This window comes from Hyperolius riggenbachi, chromosome 5, assembly GCF_040937935.1.
Source record: "Hyperolius riggenbachi isolate aHypRig1 chromosome 5, aHypRig1.pri, whole genome shotgun sequence".
NCBI lineage: Eukaryota > Metazoa > Chordata > Amphibia > Anura > Hyperoliidae > Hyperolius > Hyperolius riggenbachi.
Window position 1 is genome coordinate 269,036,325 of NC_090650.1, and position 25,162 is coordinate 269,061,486.

A 25,162-nucleotide genomic window follows, 5' to 3' on the forward strand; every position below is an offset into this window, starting at 1 on the left:
TTCCTTTACTGTGACATGTCTATATTAGTAGAGTAGCTAGAAATATCCAACCTACTGCAGTTTATTTAGCATTCTTTAAAATAAAACCACTATACTATACCTCCAGTATAAACCATGTTGATTTACAGCAAGAACCTTATATGACTGAAGTGACATCGCTCCCATCCTAAATAGATGCCATAAATCATGTTTCCTCGTTTTTGTTACTAAACATCTAGTTAGTTGCTATGAGAACTGGTGTTTTGATGCCAGACATATAGTAATACTTTCACCAGCAACAAGAAAATGAATGCTTTCAACCCAACAAGAGGAAAAAGCAGCATAGATGCATAGATTCTGGACATGAAAAGAAATTACACATTTCTATACTATTACATTATAATTTCTATAGAATAGATAATAATAGTCCTCTCTCTATACTGAAGATGCAGGTGTTTAACAGACGCAGCCCATTACTGGTAACTACTAGAATAACAGAACTGTGATACAATTCAGACATGTTTGAGACATCTACTGGACTCTCTGAGAACTGCATGTTATTCAGGGGAGCAACAATAGCCCATGCAATCCTGCTGTCGTAGGCAGGACCAGAGCATTGGGGCCACTCCTGTATGTAATGCTGAGCAGCGGCAGCAGGCCATTATACATTACTTCCTTCTGGCGCAGGAACAGGTCCTTTTCACTCCACTTCAGTGTACAAGTGCCATGCTGCTTCTGTCCCTGTAATAAAAGAGCGCATGCAGCAAGTGGACTAAATAGGCACCGCTATAGGCGGCAATACAAAATGGTGTTTTTTGGGCGCTAGAGTGGAAATTTGGGCTCCTGCTATAAAGCTTTTTGCTGATACAGTGCCTGCTACATATCATGCATCGTGGGTGCCCAAATGCCGCTATTCTGTGGTGCTCGATATTTAAAGGATACGTCCAGGCTGGAAAAAAAAATCAAAATCCACTTACCTGGGGCTTCCTCCAGCCCCTGGCAGCCGTCCTGTGCCCTCGCCGCAGCTCCGGTGGCTCACGGTCTCATCCGCTGCGGAAGCCAGCCTCGCCAGGTCAGCTTCCGGGTCGGTTTCTTCTGCGCTCCTCCACGCAGGTCACGTTGTCTGACTGACATCATCAGGACTATATTGCGCAGGTGCATAACTACTGTGCCTCCGTAGTACAGTCCTGATGACGTCAGCCGGACCACGTGACCCGTGCGGAGGAGCGCAGAAGAAGCCGACCTGGCGAAGTCGGCTTCTGCAGCGGAGGAGACAGAGAGCCACCAGAGCTGCGGCGAGGGCACAGGACGGCTGCCAGAGGCTGGAGGAAGCCCCAGGTAGGTGGATTTTGATTTTTTTTCCAGCTTGGACGTTTTTTTTTTAACTGTTTTTTGTGCAGTGTGTTCATCACACCACACCACGGCTGGTTATGGGAGGACATGAGGGTTTGCAATGCTAGTTCAGTACTGTTTGTGCCGATGGTGGGTTAGTTTTAGGGATTAGGTAGGTGGTTTGTGTGGGTGTGGGGTTAGTTTTAGGGATTAGGTAGGTAGTTTGTGCAGGTGGGGGGGGGGGGTTAATTGTAGGCATTAGGTAGGTAGTGTGTGCGGGTGGGGGGGGGTTCGTTTTAGGCACTAGGTAGGCAGTATGTGCAGGTGGGTGGTTAGTTTTAGGTATTAGGTAGGAAGTTTGTGCGGGTAGGGGGTTAGCTTTAGGCATGGGGGGCAGTTAGGGTTAGGTGGAGGGGGGATGGTTCTGTGTAGGGTTAGGCTTGGCCATACTGAAATATTGGTTTTTAACTACTCAACAACTGCGTCACGCTGGTGGGCGTGATCACGGCGGCAGCCCCAGGACTGCCTAACGGCGATTGGCGTCAAGTCCTGGAGCTGCAGTTTGGCAGCTAACGCGCACGTACATGCGCGATCGTTTCCTGCCGGTTCACGGAGCTCTGCTCCATGATCAGCCTGCTAGCCCCGATCGCGGCTAGCAGACTATTTAGAGCTGATTGGGAAAGAATTACACTTTGTTTACATTTGTACAGTACTGCTATCTCCTGCACAGGGCTGTCCCTCAGAGCGGCTCGTTCTGTGTGGCCTCTGATAGGCTGATGCCTATGAGAAGCGGGGAGCAGTGCTGATTGCCATCCTATGGCGATTTAGGACAGCACAGGGGGGAGTGAGGGTGAGGGAGGAAGGAGGGAGGAAAGAGCCTCCCTTCTTTCAATAAAAGAGAAAAAAAAAAAGATTGCAGCAGTGATCAGAGTGAGACCTCCGGCAGAGTGTTCTATTAAGGACACTAAAAGGAGGCAAAAATGATTTGTGTGCTGATCTGTAGGGCTGTGCAGCACGCTGACCAAGCTGCACAGCCCTGCATTGTAAAAAATGGCCTGGTCACTAATGGAGGTGTAAGCCTGAGGTCCTGAAGTGGTTAATATTGATATCTTACATTTTTATTGTAAAATATCGATATTTAATAACAATATTTTACTAACAACGTTACTGTGCACCCTTATTTGATGTACGTGAGACTGGTGCCGTATGGTGAAGGGCTGCACAGAGCGGTGCTGCCCTGGTGAGGAGTGAAGAGGGCCTGTCCTGCGACCAGAGGGAGGTAATGTATAATGCCCCACTAACACTCAGCATAACATATAGGAACAGGCCCCCAAGCTTAGCCAAATACTATAATGGGGAGGGCATTGTAACACTGCATGCAGTGCAGTACCGCAAAACAGGCACATTTACAGTGACACAGTAATTGACTGTATGTGACGCAACACGCAGACAATGTGACGCAACACTTTCCCATCCCATTGAGTTCCTGCCGTCACAGGGAATGCAACACAACTCCTAGCGTGGACCTAGCCTAAATGGGCTTTTCTGAGCAAATAGACCCATGAAACCCAACAGTGAGCATGGATGGTCATTAGAGGTGTAAAAAGAAACAATTTGGCTGGAGTATAAGTATATTTACGGTAGCCACTATATTTTAGGCTTATACGCTAGGTTGTTGGAACAGCCACTTTGTTTGAACTTTTTAATGTCTGTATCTGATGTTTGCTAGTCTCAGCTCTGTCTGTAAAGTGGCCCATAGGTATGAAATGACAGCTGCGTAATGTACCTGAAAATATTAACATTAACCTGTTCTGTGGCAATGATGCCTTGTATGCCTTTTTTAAAGTACACAACACATTGCATATTTGATGGGAAAAAGGATTATTCATGACTAGTAAAAAGGCCCGCGTTAAAAAATGGGCGCTATGCTGCACGCAGATTGGATGCAGAAAAACTGACTCCAATGAATGCCTATGGGCCTGTTTGCATTAAACACAATTTTTCTGTTGCAAATTTTCCTATAGGCACTCATTTGGGGCCAGTTTTTCTGCATCCATTCTGCATCCAATCTGTGTGTAGTAAAAATAGGCCCTAACAACCCATCCCCCCTCCCCGCTGCAATGTGCGCACCGACACGTCACGCTAGCCCGCCCCACCGATGTCTAAAGTATATGCACACATAGAGATCATGCTTGCTTGGCAGTTGGAAAAAGCTGGTATTTCCCACAATGCAATGAGGTTCACAGACAGAAAACTGTCAGGTCTGGAAGCATGGACAGAGGGCCACAAAGGAGGATGCAGGGACCCAGGGGTTTTATTATATAGGACTAGTGGACCTAAGCCCGTTTAAAAACGGGCTAGGCCAGTCACTGCGCATGTGCCCACCACGCATGCACATTTCCGCTGCACGCGCCGCGCATGTGCACGATGCACCAGCCCACTCTCGCACGCCAGGCTGACAGCCCGTCCGCCCCTTCGCCCGTCATCTCTCGCCACGCGTCACTCTCCCTCAATGTCTCTGCGTCCCTGCACAGGCGCAGAGCACATGTGGGACACACACAGGGACATGGGACGCAGAGACAGTAGGGTTTTATTATAGAGGATTATTTAATCCAACAATCTGATGTCTGTACAGACATCCAGCATCTTTTACCCCCACCTGTAAAAAGTATGTGACAAGCAATTGGGTGAGCTTTTTGTTTGATCATTTTGCCCTTGGGCTCTGCAGGAAACCTCCAGCTTCTTCCCTTTCTCCCCTCTCCATTTACCAGTACATGCAACTCATCCGAGCCAGACAAGCATGAGCTGACACAGGCTGCTACAGGAGTGTTCACAAGTAAATGTTTTGGCCACCAATAGTATAATAACATCTGTATGCAAATCAGTTAAAAAGGGTGCACAGCCAATTTGGGTGCAGCCATAGATCACAATGTAAATTGCGGCTACAGAGGTGCCAGGAGGTGTAATTAGGGCTACGGGTGACCAATTTTGCGAGCTGCTGCATTCTGCAGTGTCTCCCTCATAGCCACTGATGAGTCACAGCTGCTGGGCTCTGCCACACGCTTTAGTCCGGACAGTCCCACATACACACAACCGCTGCAGCCCCATTTTCTGCAGCGGCTGCTCCTCTTAGGAAATGAGGGCACAGGGGATCGCAGCTAGTAGAATCTTGCTAAAATTACCAATATTCTACTACTTAATTCCAATATTAAAATATTGGAAAACTATACCAATATTTTACTGTGTCTGACCCTAACCCTACTCTCACACAGAACCCTCCCTCTACCGATGCCTAACCCTAAGACCTCGCTCTACCGATGCTTAACCCTAAGACCTCCCTCTACCAATGCCTAACCCTAAGACCTCCCTCTACCGATGCCTAACCCTAAGACCTCCCTCTAACGATGCCTTACCCTAAGACCTCCCTCTAACGATGCCTTACCCTAAGACCTCTCTCTACCGATGCCTTACCCTAAGACCTCCCTCTAACGATGCCTTACCCTAAGACCTCTCTCTACCGATGCCTTACCCTAAGACCTCCCTCTACCGATGCCTTACCCTAAGACCTCCCTCTACTGATGCCTTACCCTAAGACCTCCCTCTACCGATGCCTAACCCTAAGACCTCCCTCTAACGATGCCTTACCCTAAGACATCCCTCTACCGATGCCTAACCCTCAGACCTCCCTCTACCAATGCCTAACCCTAAGACCTCCCTCTAACGATGCCTTACCCTAAGACCTCCCTCTACCGATGCCTAACCCTAAGACCTCCCTCTACCAATGCCTAACCCTGAGGCCTCCCTCTACTGATGCCTTACTCTAAGACCTTCCTCTACCAATGCCTAACCCTAAGACCTCACTCTACCAATGCTTAACCCTAAGACCTCCCTCTACCAATGCCTAACCCTAAGACCTCCCTCTACCAATGCCTAACCCTAAGACCTCCCTCTAACCATGGCCGTTTCTAGGGCCGTGCGGCCCGTGCGGGTGCCCTGAGCGCTGAAGAAGGGGGGGGGCGCTTTAATAGAGGGGGAAGTCAGCCGTGGGAGGGCAGCCCGACCTCTCCCTCCCTTCCTCTCCGGGCCACCCTCTGTGCTTCCCCCTCCGATGCAGAGCGCAGCAGGGAAGCGCTGTAATAGTCACAACTCACCTGCCTGCGTTCCAATCGCAGATCACTAGCCGCTGGTCTCCTCCTCTGTATACACGTTGATACACACGCTGCTTCCTGTTTAACAGGAAGCAGCATGTGTATCAGCGTGTATGCAGACAGAAGACCAGCGGCTAGTGACCAGCGATTGGAACGAAGGCAGGTGAGTTGTGACTATTACAGCGCTTTCCTGCTGCGCTCTGCATCGGAGGGGGAGCACGGAGGGCGGCCCGGAGAGGGAGGGAGAGGTCGGGTCTGCCCTCCCCATGGCTGACTTCACCCTCTATTATTGCGGGGGGGGGGGGTCATCTACCTTCCTACCCACCCTGGGGGGCAGCTACCTATCTAACCTATACTGGGGGGCACCTACCTAATTAACCTATACTGGGGGCACCTACCTAATTAACCTATACTGTGGGGCACCTACCTAATCTAATTTATACTGGGGGGCAGCTACCTAATCTAACCTATACTGGGGGGCAGCTACCTATCTAACCTATACTGGGGGGCACCTACCTAATCTAACCTATACCGGGGGGCAGCTACCTATCTAACCTATACTAGGGGGCACCTACCTAATCTAACCTATACTGGGAGGCACCTACCTAATCTAACCTATACTGGGGGGCAGCTACCTAATCTAACCTATACTGGGGGGCAGCTACCTATCTAACCTATACTGGGGGGTAGCTACCTAATCTAACCTATACTGGGGGGCAGCTACCTATCTAACCTATACTGGGGGCACCTACCTAATCTAACCTATACTGGGGGGCAGCTACCTAATCTAACCTATACTGGGGGGCAGCTACGTAATCTAACCTATACTGGAAGGGGCAGCTACCTAATCTAACCTATACTGGGGGTCAGCTACCAATCCAAACTATAATGGGTGGCAGCTACCTATCTAACCTATACTGGGGGGCAGCTACCTATCTAACCTATACTGGAGGCACGTACCTATCTAATCTATACTGGGGGCACCTAGTTATCTAACCTATATTGGGGGCACCTACCTACCTAGCTAGCCTATACTGGTGGCAACTATACTGGCTACCTATATTGGAGGCACCTAACTAACTAACCTATGCTGGGGGCAACTATTCTGGCTCCCTATTAGAGGCGCCCACCTAGGTAACCTGTACTGGGGGCACCTACCTATCTAACCTATACTAGGGGCACCTACCTATCTAACCTGTACTGGGGGCACCCACCTATCTAACCCTTACTTTGGGCACCTGCCTATCTAACCTATACTGGGGCAACTATACCGGCTACCTATACTGGAGGCACCTACCTGGCTAACCTATACTGGGGGCAACTATACTGGGGCACCTATGCCTGGCTACCTATACTGGGCTGACCTATAGCTGGCTACCTATACTAGGGTACCTATGCCCGGCTACCTATACTGGGGGGACCTATAGCCGGCTACCTATACTGAGTGCAACTAGACCTGGCTAACCTAAACTGCAGGCACCTATACCTGGCTAAACTGGGGGCACCTATACCTGGCTCTGTGGGGGGGGGGGGGCGCAATTTTTACACCCTCGCCCTGGGTACATTTTAGCCTAGAAACTGCCCTGCCTCTAACGATGCCTTACCCTAAGACCTCCATCTACCGATGCCTTACCCTAAGACCTCCCTCTACCGATGCCTTACCCTAAGACCTCCCTCTACCGATGCCTAACCCCTAATCCTAAGACCTCCCTCTACCGATGCCTAACCCTAAGACCTCCCTCTACCGATGTCTAACCCTAAGACCTCCCTCTAATGATGCCTTACCCTAAGACCTCCCTCTACCGATGCCTAACCCTCAGACCTCCCTCTACCAATGCCTAACCCTAAGACCTCCCTCTAACGATGCCTTACCCTAAGACCTCCCTCTAACGATGCCTAACCCTAAGACCTCCCTCTACCAATGCTTAACCCCAAGACCTCCCTCTACTGATGCCTAACCCTAACACCTTACTCTAACAATGCCTAACCCTAAGACCTCCCTCTACCGACGCCTAACCTTAAGACCTCCCTCTACCAATGCTTAACTCTAAGACCTCCCTCTACTGATGGCTAACCCTAACACTTTACTCTAACGATGACTAAGCCTTACCCCCCCATGTGGAGCTTAACACTTAACCCCCCTCCTAACCTCAACCTACAACCATTTGGGCGCCCGGAGGGGCTGCCGCAAAGCCGCAATTTGCGGCAAAGAATGTAAATTTAAGCAAATCGCCATCTCTGAGGCATGCCAATACAGTATGCAAATTGCAGCATTGCATAGCAGGTACAATGCCACAATTTGCGGCACCTGTGGCAAAGAATGTAAATTTGGATGCCCAGACGCGATGCTGCAAAGCTGCAATTTGCAGCAAAGCAGGTAAATTTGGGCCTCTGCAGGCTTCACGCCCACTGTGTAATTCTACATTTTGCATGTCAGCGTACCTCGGTGCTAGCGATGTTATCGGGTGCCTATGTGCATTTAAATTTTCCGTGCATTGCCGCAAATCGTGGATTCTATAATGGGCACCTACGGTAGTGCACATTTTTCCATAAGGGCCTCTGCGCTGTTTTTTCCTGTTTTTTTATCTTCGAAGGTCATATCCACTGCAGTTCTGCAGAGGCTTCCTCTCCTGTGTGCCAAGGGACAGGGCCGGCCTTAGGTTTCACAGCGCCCTGAGCGAAACCTGATTTTTGTGCCCCCCTTCATCCTCTTCACCAGGGTTGCTCGAATGTACCAAAATTCGATTTGGGTACATTCAAATTCGGGCCCGCGGAAAATTCGGATTCGGATGCGATCGCGAAATTCGGTTCGGATTCGAATTCGTTTCGGGTTGCGTAAAACAATTCGGGAAAAATTTGTGTTCGCAAATTCGGTTGGCTTTTCTTTTTTTAAAGGGAAATCACATGTAAATAGGTCTAATATAAAAAAATGTTTTGTTTATTCAGCATCACCATCTTCTTTTTTTTCTCTCCATCTCTTTTCTTCACCATCTTCTTTTCTGTTTTACCCTCTTTTTATTTCTCGTCATCAATCATTCATTACTATCATCTTCATCATCTTCTTCTTCACTAGCATCTGGTTCTTTAAGTTCTTCTTCTTCTTCATCTGGTTCATCTTCAATTGTTTTTTTTTCATCTTCTTCTTCACCTGGTTCTTCTTCGTCTTCTTATTCTCCTTCTTCATCATCATCATCTGGTTCTTCTTCACCTGGTTCTTCTCTTCTTCATCTTCACCTGGTTCTTCTCTTCTTCATCTTCACCGGGTTCTTCTCTTCTTCATAAAGAATTTGGAATTTTGCCAAGGGGCTGTGACCCTGTCGTGCAATCACCCTTTAATTATATAAACCTGTGAGTTGGTGTGGCCAGTATATAATACATACAAGAAACACAGACATTAATTGGCCTTAAGCTCCATTTCATCTCGGTTCAATCAACAATATCTTTATTGCACTTCCAGGAATCAAGTTACAGAAGGCTCCTTTGGGGAACCATTACACAGTTAGCAATTAAAACCTTTTTCTGCGCAGAAAGTTATGTTAAAAACCCACCAGAGCCTGCCCACATACCCCCCTGATATTCACTAGGCTTGCGTACATGGAGTCAGTCCCAAGACATTATGCTCCATGCACCCAAGCTCAGGCCACCTAGCTGTCATTCAACAGCACACCACCATGCACACAGAAGCTGCCCCCCCCCCCCCCTAATAGGGGATAAGTCCTCTTTAAGTATTCACATCAAGCTGCAGCATTGTTATGTTAGCCAGCAAAGCACGGAAACGCAGGTTAGTAGACTTTCACAAGTTCAAGCAGAGACAGCGCTGCCCAAGCACTATTCCTCCAACATCATCATCATTAGTTATACTTGCGTTAGTCCATGGGGTTAGCTTCTCTCCTCCATATGCCAAGGCACTCCTTACTTCTGGACATCCACAGCTACTGTTTGGGAGATGATCGCATAATGGATTCCTCCTTTAACTGGGAGTTCAAGATTCTCCAGGTACTTCCCAGTGATCTGCCCCAGTTTCTGTGCATCAGTGTCCCTTTTTGCAGAGTGCCTACATTTGGCTGCTTTCACCCGTCAGAGACTGACACTCTGTGCCCGCTCTCCCCGGCTAGCTGTGTCGGCGTTTAGGCAGCGGGGAACGCTAAGTCAGCGTGCAGTGGCAGCAGGCTCCTCCCACCTCTTCTCTTCTTCATCTTCACCTGGTTCTTCTCTTCTTCTTCTTCTTCTTCACCTGGTTCTTCTTCTTCTTCACATGGTTATTCTTCTTCACCGTCCACCACCAACATTCTTTGTTTTTTCCCTTACAGAACTGTACTGTTGTAATGTTATCTTCAACACCAGCATAGCTATTGTAGTGGCGTAATAGCTAGTGGCACATGGCAGCAGCGCATAATTCTGTGGACCCTGGCGGTGGGAACACAGACAGGCAGGAGGATAACTGTAGTAGCAGCAGCAGCAGGAGGAGGAGGAGGAGGAGTGACGTATGGCAGCAGGCAATGTCACAGGCCAATGGTACCTAGCGTTGGTACCATGGCTGAAAATAAACCGCAAAGGGCAGGAGGAGGTTCCGGACAGCAGTCGTGCAGCCCACATTGTGCCCAATGCACAACTGGGACAGCACAGTTTTCAACCCAGACACCTCAGATTTTTTTTTATACAACAGTATAGCTATTGTAGTGGCGTAATAGCTAGTGGCGCATGGCAGCAGTGCATAATTCTGTGGACCCTGGCGGTGGGAACACAGACAGGCAGGAGGATAAACTCAGCAGGAGGAGGAGGAGTGGCGAATGGCAGCAGGCAATGTCACAGGCCAATGGTACCTAGCGTTGGTACCATGGCTGAAAATAAACAGCAAAGAGCAGGAGGAGGAGGTTCCGGACAGCAGTCGTGCAGCCCACATTGTGCCCAATGCACAACTGGGACAGCACAGTTTTTAACCCAGACGCCTCAGAATTTTTTATTTTTTTTTACAACAGTATAGCTATTGTAGTGGCGTAATAGCTAGTGGCGCATGGCAGCAATGCATAATTCTGTGGACCCTGGCGGTGGGAACACAGACAGGCAGGAGGATAACTGTAGTAGCAGCAGGAGGAGGAGGAGGAGGAGGAGTGACGTATGGCAGCAGGTAATGTCACAGGCCAATGGTACCTAGCGTTGGTACCATGGCTGAAAATAAACAGCAAAGGGCAGGAGGAGGTTCCGGACAGCAGTCGTGCTGCCCACATTGTGCCCAATGCACAACTGGGACAGCACAGTTTTCAACCCAGACACCTCAGAATTTTTTTTTATACAACAGTATAGCTATTGTAGTGGCGTAATAGCTAGTGGCGCATGGCAGCAGTACATAATTCTGTGGACCCTAGCGGTGGGAACACATACAGGCAGGAGGATAAACTCAGCAGGAGGAGGAGGAGTGGCGAATGGCAGCAGGCAATGTCACAGGCCAATGGTACCTAGCGTTGGTACCATGGCTGAAAATAAACAGCAAATAGCAGGAGGAGGAGGTTCCGGACAGCAGTAGTGAAGCCCACATTGTGCTCAATGCACAGCTGTGACAGCACAGTTTTCAACCAAGGCACCTCAGAATTTTTTTTTTTTTATACAACAGTATAGCTATTGTAGTGGCGTAATAGCTAGTGGTGGCGCATGGCACCAGCGCATAATTCTGTGGACCCTGGCGTGGGAACACAGACAGGCAGGAGGATAAACTCAGCAGGAGGAGGAGGAGTGGCGAATGGCAGCAGGCAATGTCACAGGCCAATGGTACCTAGCGTTGGTACCATGGCTGAAAATAAACAGCAAATAGCAGGAGGAGGAGGTTCCGGACAGCAGTAGTGCAGCCCACATTGTGCCCAATGCACAACTGGGACAGCACAGTTTTCAACCCAGACACCTCAGATTTTTTTTTTTACAACAGTATAGCTATTGTAGTGGCGTAATAGCTAGTGGCGCATGGCAGCAGTGCATAATTCTGTGGACCCTGGCGGTGGGAACACAGACAGGCAGGAGGATAAACTCAGCAGGAGGAGGAGGAGTGGCGAATGGCAGCAGGCAATGTATTCTGTGGACCCTGGCGGTGGGAGCACAGACAGCAGGATAACTACAGCAGCAGGAAGAGGAGTGACGTGTGGCAGCAGCAGGCATGCATTGTGTGGTGAACAGCAGGAGGATGAAAATCAGCGCTTCGTAATATGTTGGCGCTGTATAAATACAATAAATAAATACACAAATAAATAAATTCATAAATAAATCAATAAATTCATAAATATATAATTACATCAGCAACAGCAGCAGGAAGAGGAGCGACGTGTGGCAGCAGCAGGCATGTCACGGGCCATGGTAGCTAGCGTTACTACCACAGCAAGTGAAGAAACACCAGGCCAAATTATCAGGACCCCGGAAATGAAGGTTTATGTTGTCAAAGAATGATTCCCAGGCACCTCATGTCCTCCTCTCGCCGACAGTAGGTGCCAGGAACGTGCCTTCAATCCAGGCCTGGTTGATCTTCAAAAATGTCAGTCTGTCCACTCCCTCTGTGGACAGACGAGAGCGTTTCTCGGTGACCACGCCACCGGCCGCACTGAAGCACCTCTCGGACAGCACACTGGAATCGGGACAAGACAGGACTTCCAGGGCGTGCTGCGCCAGCTCACTCCAGATGTGCAACCGCTCCACCCAGTACTCCATGGGGTCCACGCTGCCGGTGTCAAGCCCACTGATGGACCCCATGTACTCAGCCACCATCTGGGCCATGCGCACGCAGTGTCACTGTGCCTGTCCGCTACCTGTCTGTGTGTGACAGGTGCACATTGTAATACCCATTACTGCATATACCTACCTACCTGTTGTTCACAGTGCACCCACCTACCTACGTGAGTTGAGCGCTCGCAGTTTCACTGTGCCTGTCCGCTACCTGTCTGTGTGTGTGTGACAGGTGCACATTGTAATACCCAGTACTGCATATACCTACCTACCTGTTGTTCACAGTACACCCACCTACCTACGTGAGTGCACGCAGTGTCACTGTGTCTGTCCGCTACCAGTCTGTGTGTGACACATTGTAATACCCATTACTGCATATACCTACCTACCTACCTGTTGTTCACAGTGCACCCACCTACCTACGTATGTTAAGCGCACGCAGTGTCACTGTGCCTGTCCGCTACCTGTCTGTGTGTGACAGGTGCACATTGTAATACCCATCACTGCATATACCTACCTGTTGTGTTCAGTGCACCCACCTCATCACTGCATATACCTACCTGTTGTGTTCAGTGCACCCACCTACCTACGTGAGTGCACGCAGTGTGATATACCACTCCGTGCATACCTGTTAACTGCACCTGTGTGACTGCACATTGTATTAGTCAAGTCAGTGCATACCTTTCACTTGAATGGATGGCAGACTTGCCCTCCATAACAGATTCTTGTTAAAGGTAATAAAGCCAATCAGTGTCATATACAGCAGAGCCTCAAAAGTCCTCCTTTATTGATATTTTTGGTCACTACCTCGGGACGTGCATGCCATGCCTGCTGCCTTCCTTGGATGTGTGGTGGTGGTAGCCATTTCTTAAGCTCCCACTCCGGACCGGAATCGAACCAGGATTCCCCGGCCATTACCCATGGTCACTCGCAATGGTAGACTTGCCCTCCATAAAAGATTCTCGTTGCAGGTACTGAACAGCAAGCAGAACAAGTATTTAAAAAAATAGATGTAAGCTTTAACAATGGTAGAGAAAGAACCATCGAAAGTCGATAAGGCAGTCAAACATAACCTGACATAACTGAGTGAGGAAGAGCAATCTCGCCATGGTGGGCACCAGTCCAGCACGGCCGTCACTATGCAAACAGCTGTTTGCGGTGCGTTACACAATGAGTTTGGTGTGTCAGTGTGAAGCAGTACTCTAATTACACTCCCTGATTGATGTATACACATGCAAGATGTTTTAAAGCACTTTAGGCCTGCAATTTAATATTCAATGTGATTTCTGCCCTTAAAACGCTGCTTTGCGTCAAATCCAGATTTTTCCCCAGGACTTTTGGCATCTATCCCACTCTGCCATGCCCCCCTCCAGGTTTTAGACCCCTTGAAACACGTTTTCCATCACGTTTGTAGCCAGCATACATTTTTCAAATTTTCCAAATTCGCCTCCCCATTGAAGTCTATTGTGGTTCGTGAAAGTTTGCGCAAACCAAACTTTCGCGGAAGGTTCGCGAACCCGGATCGCGAACCGAAAATCGGAGGTTCGGGCCATCTTTAATTTCAACCATGGTACAGCTATGTAAACATCTTTCCAAATCACAGGTATTATGATTAGGTATTTATATAGCACTAGCCGACCCGCGGCGTAGCATCGCGGCGTAGCATACGCCGCATAAGAGGGTAGAAGGCAGGAAGGGGGTATTGGGCACAGTGGTGGGGAGGGGGGTTGGACCCCCTCTCAACTGGGTCCCCCATGTGTGCTCTACCTCCAGCTTAAGCTCAGCAGGAACCCCCCCTCACCTGGGTCCCCCATGTGCATTCCCCCTCCAGCTTAAGCTCAGCAGGAACCCCCCCCCCCCCCTCACCTGGGTCCCCCTTGTGCGCTCCCCCTCCTGCTTAAGCACAGTAGCAGCCGCCACTATTAGTAAGAGGCAGCAGGCGGGGATGACTCACCTCTTCCGTGTTCCATCGTGCGTTCCACTGTCGTCACTTCCTGCAATGCCGCACACTGTATTGGTGTAATTTGCCTTTTTAAAACAGAAGGGAATCTGCAATAATTCAGCTATAAGTGAACATTTGTGGTTACCCACAATGCACTGCTACTAAATATGCAAATAATTCCTTTTCACCCTTAGGAAGTCAAGCAAGCATCTAGAACCACTGGTGTATTGCAAGCCTATAGCTTTAAATTTTACACAGCCATATCAAACCCACATGTAACAGCCTGTTTCAGACTTTCGGTCCTCATCTGTACATGGAAGGGATTGATAAGGCTGTATGAGACAGGGCTTTGACCAGTATAACAGAGTAACCAAGCAGCTCAGGGTGACCCAAACCACTCGGAATGTATAAGTGGATAAAAGGGACCAAAAAGACCTTCTACTAAAAAAAATCAAAGCTTGGTGTAATTTGCCTTCTTAAAACAGAAGAAAATCTGCAATAATTCAGCTATAAGTGAACATTTGTGATTACCCACAATGCAAAGCTACTAAATATGCAAATTATTCCTTTTCACCCATGGTAAGTCAAGCAAGCCTGTAGCTTTAAATTGGACCCAAATTAAAAATACAAGATTTCAGAAATAAAATCTATTTTCTAAATTATAATAATAAATAGCAGCCTTTTTTCAGTTGCATGATGACAAATATAAAATATTTTACATTTATTAGAGGAACCCCTCCCTTCTTTTCAAATTGCCGGGATTTTTCTGGCAAACTGGTGGAGTAGATGGTGTTCGGCAATGGAGCAATTGCTAATGACTGCCCCCAGTATAACCCTAGCTATGAAAAGAGAAGGGTGAAAAGCAGGCACTGAAATGCTCATTGGCTTGAAGGAGTGTTTATTTATCTTTGTATGTGTCAGAGCAGTGCAACTAAATATTTTTAACTAAAAAAAATATTTGGTTTGGGTCCGCTTTAAGTTTTACACAGTCATATCAAACCCACATGTGACAGCCTATTTCAGACATTTAGTCCTCATCAGTACATATCAAGGATTGATAAGGCTGTATGAGATAGGGCTTGGACCAGTACAACAGAGTAACCAAGCAGCTCAGGGTGACCCAAACTACTAAGAATGTAAAGGAGGATAAAAGAGACCAAAAAGCCCTCATACTAAAAAAAACAAAGCAATGTGTAATTTTCCTTCTTAAAACAGAAGCAAATCTGCAATAATTCAGCTATAAGAGAAGGTTTGTGGTTACCCACAATGCACTGCTACTGAATATGCAAATTATCCCTCTTTTCCCTTGGTTTGATATGGCACTACTTCTTCTTCTTGCTTGGACCAGCCCCTTCTTCTTGCTTGGACCGGCCCTGGGGGCAGGGCGCTACTTCTTCTTCTTGCTTGAAGGTTGAGGCACTTACTCTATTATATATATAGATTGACATCTTCTGCAGCACATTATGGAGCATATCGTCTTGTTAACTGTCCAAGGAGTGCAGCAAAACTGTTACCAGTTATATAGTCAACTTCAAGTTTCCATACGTCTTGTGTTCTAGTACCTAGGTTCTCAACATGCGGTACGCGTACCCCAGGGGGTACTTCTGATGGTTCCAGGGGGTACTCGGGCTTGCTATACTTAACCAAGAATAACAAATTTAGAGTTTTAGAAAATTATAATTCTTATTTAAACACCACCAAATTAGTATGTTAGCTAATTAAAAGCAATAATAAATGCTTGCACATTGTTTAGAACCAATTATCATGTACTACGATTAAATATATATTTGTCAAGGGGTACTGTTGATCATGTTTACTATGCTAGGGGGTACTCGATGAGTACAAGTTTTTAAAAGGGGTACACACTAATAAAATGTTGAGAAACACTGTTCTAGTACAGCTAGTTGTCACAGTAGCAGCTTCAGTTTGGTCCTACTGCTGAGCTATTTTCAGATGATTGCAGCAAATTTTGAGTCTTCAGGAGCACATGTGTCCTGTACTTTCCCCTGCAACCCAGAACTAGAGATGGGCCGAACCTCCGATTTTAGGTTCGCGAACCCTGTTCGCGAACTTCCGCGAAAGGTTCAGTTCGCGAAAAAGTTCGCGAACCGCAATAGACTTCAATGGGGAGGCGAACTTTCAAAGTTTTAAAAAATTCTATCAACTGGAAAAATGATAGAAAACATGTTTCAAAAGCTCTAATACCTGCAGCCACACCTAATTGAGTGAAATACACATCACTGCTGGAGGACCTGCCCACCCTCCCTTCCTCCTCCAAGCAAGGTCCTTTATACCATTTGCCTACCTACACTAATTAGTTATGGGACAGCTGCTACACACTCTGCTAGGGAGATTTTAATTGGCCTCCTCCCTCCTCCTACCGGAGGGAGGGAGGGAGGAGGATCTCTTCTGCCAGGGAATTATACTATTTTAAAAACCAGTATACATCATACCATAGCTGGGAATCGAACCCAGATCTCACTGTGTGGTGGGCACGTCACCCTAAGCACTGTACCACTACAGTAGTAAGTGAAGCTAGCCTAAAATGTACCATTTATGCTCAATGCAATAGAACCATTAGGTTGCTTAAAGGAGAACTGTAGTGAGAGGTATATGGAGGCTGCCATATTGATTTCCTTTTAAGCTATACCAGTTGCCTGGCAGCCCTGCTGATCTATTTGGCTGCAGTAATAATAATAATCCAAACAATTGTATAGCGCTTTTCTCCTGTCAGACTCAAAGCGCTCAAGAGCTGCAGCCACAGGGACGCGCTCAAGAGGCCACCCTGCAGTGTTAGGGAGTCTTGCCTTGAACTCCTTACTGAATAGGTACTTGACCTAGCCAGGATTCAAACCCTGGTCTCCCATGTCAAAGGCAGAGCCCTTAACCAGTACACTATCCAGCCACTGTAGTGTGAATCACACCAGAAACAAGCATGCAGCTAATCTTGTCAGATCTTACAAAAATGTCAAACACCAGATCTGCTGCATGCTTGTTCAGGGTCTAGGGCTAAAAGTATTGGAGGCAGAGGATCTCTACCCAGAACTGAATATGATAATTTATTAAGACAACTAGTATCATTTATTTCCTCGAAGGTAGCCTTAAGCTTGGACCATGCATCTCAATACTTGAGAAGGCAGCTCCTACTATTAATAAAGGGTAATAAAAACATTAAGTTCATGTCCTGTGTGGTTATTCCCACCATCAAACTAATCAAGTTCAGCTTTTCCATTGGAGCACATGGGGATGATGGCGCTCTGAACAATGCAGGGTCACAGCTTAGGAGACCTCCACTTTGATCATGCAGAAACTTTAGAAAAGGTAGATGAAATTCTTGCAGGAGATTTTAGTTGTTCTGGTCCAAAATGTCTGGTTTGTAAAAGTCCCATGCCATGGAGAAAGCTCCTGTTACCAACCCGGCTGATCTGACTACCCCTAAGCTTCTTATACAAACCTGGCCTACAAGGCTACTCCTGATCTCCAGCTCCAGTTATCCATGAAGCCTACATTATATTATTTTTTTATATTACTAGTTGCCAACTACCTGCCTTCTCATTCCACTCATACTTCCTACAGTTCTACCTTGTGACTGAGTTCTCTCCATATCACAATGTTTTCTACTCACCATGTTCCTATGGAGCAATCCCAGAATCATCACCACTGTCAACAATGAATCTGTTGCACACTAGTTCTAGCAGTTCTTCAACCATCATTGGATTCTTTGATGAGGACCAGATGATGGTTCTGACCTTAAAGAGAATCTGTACTCTAAAATTCTTACAATAAAAAGCATACCATTCTATTCATTATGTTCTCCTGGGCCCCTCTGTGCTGTTTCTGCCACTCCCTGCTGCAATCATGGCTTGTAATTGCCAGTTTTAGGCAGTGTTTACAAACAAAAGACATGGCTTCTAACTAGAGTGTGATAGGCTTGAGAGTAGCTCAGTCACTGACTCATACAGAGCTTGGAGAGGGTGTGTATAGCTTCTGCCAATGACAAGCAGTGCAGCACATTCCACACATTCCAGCCTCAGCCTACAGAGCCGACAGAAGATAGAAGATTAGATCATATAACAGAGATAACACAGCCACTGTGCAACTAGAAAAGGGTGCAGTAACACAGACCACATTCGAACAGGTATAGGAACTTATAGGATAGAAGAAATAAGGCTGAAAATTTTGTTACAGAGTCTCTTTAAGAATTTGTTTGGGGATACAACCATACTGATTGCTAAAAAATCTGCCGTTTCAAAACATTTTGAGGACTGTCATAATGGGAATATGACCTCTTTTAAATATCAAGGAGTAGAAAGAGTTGTCTCTCCAATTAAGGGAGGCGACCATCAGAGGCTTCTCCTTAAACGAGAAGCCTTTTGGATTCATCGCATGGGTACCCGCTCCCCTGATGGCCTTAATACTCGCTGGGATATCAGTTTAATATATGAATGTTAGGAAACACTTTCCTGAATGTTGAATGACTTTACACAACTTGCAGAGGATCAAGATGGAGGCAGAGGAGAGTGGGCTGCAGCAGGAAATGCCAATTCTGCGCTACAAGTAGCAGGATGGGGAGGGGTTTCTCTAGGAAAGGAGAAGAAAAGAGGTCAGGTTCCCTCCCCACCCCTTACCACCAATTGTTGCTGTGCAATTATGTTGTCCGCTCTGTCAGCACATCAGTTATGGCCCAGATGTGATGTCAGTACAGTGTAATAGCAATGCATCCATTGCAGCACACAAAGCATGCATTTTCTGTGCACAGCAGATGCATTGCCATTGTGTTGAGAAGGGCACAAAATCTGCCCAGTAACACATGCGCTGTCACCAGTGGCGTAGCAATAGGGGTTGCAGAGGTAGCAACTGCATTGGGGCCCTTGGGCCAGAGGGGCCCCATGGGGCTCTTCCTTAACCAAAGTATTAGCTGTTTATTGGTCCTGTGGTGGTAATAATCACTTCAATAGATGCTTTGAATAGTAGTAATCATTAACAAACTGTTTCTCATCCCCTTCTTGCACCTTTAATACTATGACCTTGGCAGGTTTTTTGCGCCGTATCAAGTGTTACATATAGAGTGCTTGGGGGGCCCAATGTAGAACTCGCACCAGGGCCCATAGCTCTATAGCTACGCCACTGGCTGTCACAGCGCATTCTCTGTAAAGACAAGACATGGGCTGCATGGTAGCGTAATTGTTAGCACTCTTGCCTTGCAGCACTGGGTCCCTGGGTGGAATCCCAGTCAGGGCACTATCTGCATGGAGTTTGTATGTTTTCCTCTTGTCTGTGAAGGTTTCTTCAGCTAAGTTACTTGGCTTCCCCCTAAATTGGCCCAAGACTACGATACATATACGATACATACATGTGACTATGGTAGGGATTAGACTGTGAGCCCCTCTGAGGGACAGTTAACCTTCCTGGCGGTAAGCTCGGGCTATGCCGCCGGAAGGCACCGCTCAGGCCCCGCTGGGCCGATTTGCATAATTTTTTTTTTGCTGCACGCAGCTAGCACTTTGCTAGCTGCGTGCAGTGCCCGATCGCCGCCGCTACCCGCCGATCCGCCGCTATCCGTCGCGCCACAGCCGCCCCCCCCCCAGACCCCGTGCGCTGCCTGGCCAATCAGTGCCAGGCAGCTCTATGGGATGGATCGGAATCCCCTTTGACGTCATGACGTCGGTGACGTCATCCCGCCCCGTCGCCATGGCGACGGGGGAAGCCCTCCAGGAGATCCCGTTCTGTGAACGGGATCTCCTGATCGCCGATCGCCGGAGGCGATCGGAGGGGCTGGGGGGATGCCGCTGAGCAGCGGCTATCATGTAGCGAGACTTTGTCTCGCTACATGAAAAAAAAAAAAATTAAAAAAAAAAGATTTGCTGCCCCCTGGCGATTTTTTAGCAAACCACCAGGAGGGTTAAGTGACAAAACAATATACTCTGTACAGCACTGTGGAAGATGTCGGCGCTATATAAATACTAAATAATAATAAAGACAAAGCTGAGGCTGAGGATTGTGTAGAACTATTGTTTTTCATTATTTGTACTTATGTGAGTTTCAAAGTAAAAAAAAAAAATCTATTACACACTTCCATGTAGGCGTCATTCCTTCTCAGCCTACGTATCATTGCCTTGTCTGCACTTCATTACATAGAGGCGATTTTTTACTAGCATTTGATTGGTTAATTTCTAGGCTGGATAAATTCACATAAAATTAAAATTTGTATCAATTCAAAATCATCAACATCTCACTGACCATCCTCACCCATCACCTTGTAGTTTTGTGCAGCCGTCTCTTTGGGGCTTAGACAGGATTATTGTTCTCTCTATGGCAAGATCATTTTAAGTAAGGCTCATATACAGTATGTATTCAATGCCAGCTGTTCATGAAAAACAAAACAAAAAAAAATTGCATGAGCTCCATCTATAAGCTACTGTGTTACTGTTACTGTATATCTTTTGTTCTTCTGCTACAGGCTGTTGACAGAGATACAAAAAAAACAACAGTGGTTTGTCTACAACAAAGCATGCCTCCCCTCCCTCCCCCCCTTAAAATAAAATGCTTAAATTATTTCACAACAATAATCTATAATGATGGCAGGACTCTATAATTTTAGAATCCCCTTATTGACAAACATTGGTCATGTTGTTTTGAAGCTTTCCTCCAGAAATGAATGATAGTTGACGTAGATCTGTTTTCTGTCATCCAGGTTGCTTTAATTATCATGCAGGCAAACATTTAGTGAGTTATACATAAATAACTATAATCATAATGCAATGCTATACACGTAAGTGTGAAAACATGCTTATACGCATGTGGCTCTTTCCACAGGCTTCCTTCTCCGTCGGTAAGTATTTGATTTTTCACCCAAGGTCCACCTTGGGTTCTCTTTAATAAATTCAGTCTGAGGCTGGTTTCACACCAGAAACCAGCGTCAGCGATGCGTCATGCCCGACGCACCACATCACACTGTCAAAAATAGGCCTTCAGGGAACACTGCACTATTGCGTGGTGTTCCCTGTCTGGCCACCAGGCAAGCAGGAAGTGACACGCATGTGACGCACGCTTGCTGTCACTTCCTGCTACGGGTATGCGGGAAGTGTATTGTTTAAATACTGCACGACATCGCGGTGGTAATTTTTAAAACATCTACGCATGGCCATAGACTAATATGACTTCCAGGCCTACGCAGACTGATGCAACTCGATGTAGCGCCGCAGCGTTAAAGTAGTTCTTGACCTGAGTCGGGGATGCGGCGAAAATGTCACGGTGTGAAAGTGCCCTCAATGTCAGGGGGCTGCATAATTAATGCCAATTAAAACTGAACTACTGTTACCATTTCAAACTACTGTATATACACATGCATAAGCCATCCCAAATATAGGCCGACCCCCCAAACATTAACCCTTAAAAAAAACAATATTGTGTGACCAGCATACAAGCTAAACCCCCAATGTCTCCCCTAGCCTCCCCTTGTGTGTATTATGCATTGGAAGCTTGCCTGTATCTATAGTTACCTCCTCAGGACAGTCCTCTTCCCGTCTCCCATGGAGCTCTTTATTTGCGCTAGAGGTCCAGACACTGTTTCCGCATTCCAGGCAGCCATCTTCCCATTTCCCTTGCAGCTCTGTACTCACTGCTGACCTTTAGCGGCGAGTACACAGCTGCATGGCAGACGAGAAGATGACTGCCCAGAACAATGTGTGCACTGTATATGGGGTCCCACACACCTGACTTACATAAAAGCCAAAATTAGGCTTATATGTGAGTATACAATATTTGGTGGCAACAGTAGTAATAATTATAGCTGGTTATGAAATTCTAATAATTCCAGCTTGCTTACAGATTTAATGCAGATTGTGTGCAGCTTGGAAACGGTCCAATCAAATTGTGCAGGAAGTGCAATTGACTAGCCCACTTGCAGACTGTATACAACCTGCATAAAATTTGCATGCAGGTTTGTATTATGAGAAATGTAATAGCACCTGCAGATCACACCCGTAACTGTGGAAAACTGCACGCTCGTAAACTAGTGAAAATCACAATCACACCATGATTGTGATCACAGTTTAGTATGGAACGGCCCTAACAGTATAAGTGGTTGCAGAATTAAGGGTCCTTTTAGTGCTTTGCGGTAGTGGTGTGATTTAGATCAAGCACACCACATCAAAGAAAACAAAACTTAACACACAACTTTTGGTGTACTTACAGGAGTCATAGGGTAGCGCTTTGCAGGTTCTGCATTACTTCTGCAGCGACTCAAGCACTTCCTCCACACCACTCGCATTGTGGCATGTCCTTTGGACTTTAATAGCCACTGCAGCAAGCTGTGACTGGAGAGTCTACCGTGACGCAATTAGCATAAAAGTGGCCTTATAGTAGTAGAGACGGCATGCAATCGAGTTTGATTGGATTTTAGATTGACAAGCTGTATACAATTCACTTGCATCTCAGTGACCATCCCTAGTAATGGAAGCAGAAGCACTAGTAACAGTGGAGCGGTTGATCCCAGCATCCAGTCTTGTTTTGTTTGGTTGCTTAGAGCAAATGCTCCAATTTTCTTTGCTCCTGTCTGGGCAAATCATCTTGAGATTTTCTCTGACAATGCTTATTACTGACTTAGGACGCATACAGCTGTGCATGCTTATTCAGCAAGTCGCTTGAAAGAGCAATGATTACAGTGTATGCAAAGTGCAGCAATTCACACTAACCGTGCAATATGAGGGCCAACAGATATTAAACACTATGATGAACAGATTGTGTAGGTAAGCTCTCATACTATGTGAAAGTGGTAAAATTGGTCAATTATTGGCCAGTCAAGCTTGGATGTGTGTACCAGGCTTTAGGATACGTTCACAGTAGAACATTATAGAGCGACGTTATGGAGACATTGCAAAGCGGAACGACGCACTACAATGCTACGGTGTAACATGTTGCGTTATGATAACGCACTGCTTTAGTGAGTTGCTGCTGAATGCACACGTTAACAGGTAAAGGGAAGCATATTTTTCATTGTCTGTATGCTTCACTGTACCTCACTGTATGTGACGTAGCGCACATGTGTTAAAACTCTTTTGTTCCCTTGCATTGTATTCCTGGAGCACAACGCAACATCCCACTGTGAACCGCGCCTCAGGTTACTTTCACACTAACGTGTGTAGTGTGTGATGTCGGACAATATAATTTGTGATGAGATTATATTGTAATTGGACGTTCACGTCGGCGTGCTAACAATGCGTTTTGGCAGAATCTGTCAGAATAACGCAAGGCAAGCTCTGTGGTGACGGACATTGCGCATATTTACAGTTGCTGTGAAGCATACGTTTCATGTACTGTATTTTTCACGGTATCGCACTTTTAATGCATAATGCAACTTCTCTCTTCCGTTCTGTTGCAAAAGCATGCCCAATGTTACCACTTCCATATAGTATGCAACGCAATGCCCCAGTGTGAAGCCAGCCTAAAGCTACGCACACTACACACGCACACACTAGATTAATCTCAGCCGTGACGGACAATAAAGACTGTCCTGGGCAAGCACCTAGTGTGTGTACAGCAGCCGCCTGCCATCGCTTACAAATCCGACATCCTGGATCCTTAGCAACCCTCAAAGCCTAAACTATTGCTGAGTACATTGTTCTCCAAGCTCACTTCACGACAGACAATATGACATCAACGCAATGCAATGATAGTTTTATGGGGCTATCACATTGATTCCAGTGTGGTGCGTTTCATTGGGATAACACACAGCATGCAGTGCGTTTACAGGGCAACATGCATATTTGCAGTGGTAGTGAGGCATACTTTCGTTACTTTCCATATGCCTTACTGTAAGGTCACGCCGCAAAGGTACCACACGATGCGACTTTTTGACTATGGTGATTGCACAGGATCGCAACACATTTTGCATAGTGTGAAAGGAACCTTAGGGAGGGATTATACTCATGTCTGCAGGAAACACAGACGATTCCTCACAAGTGTTTCCCCGCACAATATGTGCATTTGTCTGCGATTTGACGCTGGCAGTTTTTTGCACAGTAGCCAGTATAAACTTCAATGACGAATCGCATACCTTATGTGGAAGAGTAGTGCAGGTTGTATCTTTTTTTAAACGCAATACAGAATTGCGCATAGCTCCTGAAAACGCAACAGCCCCATAGGAAAACGTTACTTGCATTTTCACATTGTAGCAAAACGCCTGCGATTTCAGCAAGTGAGACCCCTGCCTCAGTTAATTGAAGCCTACAATAAACTGTATTATTTGAGTATCTCTCAAATGTTGTAGATCATCACTTAAGATCAGATTTTAGCCAGCATGCATATGACCGTATGCCAAAAATAATCTGGTGTAATAGACTAGGACATATGGCTTAAGAAAGCAAGCTACAATTAGTATTTTAATTGACAGCTTACTGTATCCCACTAGATTGAACATAACTCAGAAAAAATGTCCAGTTTCTGCTTGCATAAAGTGTATGATTTGTACATTTGCCTCTGCCTATTGCTTTCTGGTGTGTCAGTAATATGGCCAGCAGCATCCCCTACTGTCAGATCTGCCCATTCATGCAGTGCCTCTGTGTGGAATACTACTCCAGCTCAGACAATCAGCTTTGTCATGTAACAGGGTTTCAGCGTTTAACTCCTTGATAGCGTGCAGCTCCAGTGGTTAATCAGTAACCCTTCACATGCTGTAGAGAGCGATCCACAATAAGGGGATGTCTCCTGCCTCTCACCAGATGCAATTGTCTGGATGCTTCCGTGAGCATTGACAAGTGTGTCTGCTGCTGCAGCTGGGCTGGGGGAGGGCTCTCCTCACCTTCTTCTCAATGCTGCTCTCTCCTCCTGTTCCCATCTACATTCAAATCCTTAACGTATTTTCTCTTTTTCCCTCCTCCCCTTCTCCTGTCTCTTTCTGCCTTTTTCCTCTCCCCTCCCCCCGCTCTTCTCTCTTTCTCTTCCTATGTATTTGTCTTTTCCTATCTCACTCTTCCCTCTGTCTCTCCCCCTCCTCTCTGGCACCTTCTTCCTTCTATCCCTTCCCCCCCTTTTTGGTTTTGATTTACCCTCTGTA

The 25,162-nt window shown here is 46.7% G+C and overlaps 1 protein-coding gene across 5 annotated transcripts in view; it reads left to right on the top strand.

Annotated features, from left to right (window-relative positions):
• Positions 1-25,162, top strand: part of PHACTR1 (phosphatase and actin regulator 1) — a 455,927-nt gene that overhangs the window by 25,979 nt on the left and 404,786 nt on the right. The window lies entirely within an intron of this gene.